The sequence below is a fragment of the Nanorana parkeri genome, unplaced genomic scaffold, assembly GCF_000935625.1.
Source record: "Nanorana parkeri isolate BGI_ZX_2015 unplaced genomic scaffold, ASM93562v1 scaffold891, whole genome shotgun sequence".
NCBI lineage: Eukaryota > Metazoa > Chordata > Amphibia > Anura > Dicroglossidae > Nanorana > Nanorana parkeri.
Window position 1 is genome coordinate 499,815 of NW_017307159.1, and position 627 is coordinate 500,441.

The window sequence follows — 627 nt, forward strand, 5'->3', positions numbered from 1 at the left end:
CAACCCTAGTGTAGCACTGCGGAGCAGGAAACAGAGGCTGCTTATGTAATGAGTAAATATACTGTAGGTTACCAACATGGACATATAGAATGAATTACAGGAGACAAGGTTTAAAAATAAAAATAGGATAAATCAACAAAAAAACACATAGAGGGGAATTTATCAAAACTGGATCAGACAAAATCTGGAGCATATTTGCACTGCAGCCAATCAGCTTCTCTCTCTCATTTTCAAATATTACCTGAGCAAACTGAAGAGAGAAGCTGATTGATTGCCATGAGCCCCTGCTCCAGGTTTTGTCTACTCCAGTTTTGATAAATTCCCCCCATAATATGTAAGAATATGTACATTTGGTAAAGAGCACTCAAATTCCAAGTTTATAACTTCTATAGGAACAAAGAAAACTTGGCCAGCTCAGTCGCTATGGACAACGCACGCTTCTTCCATCGCCCCCTGCGCAGCCCTCCCAGTATAATTAACCCTGATACTGAAACGTCCTCGTATTTATTTTTATTTCAAATTATCATGGCTGACTAATTCCGAGGAGCAACGACACACACATTCATTATTCCCTCTCCGTGATATTACATGAAATCATCAGTCACCTGGAATTATGACAAATGTTTC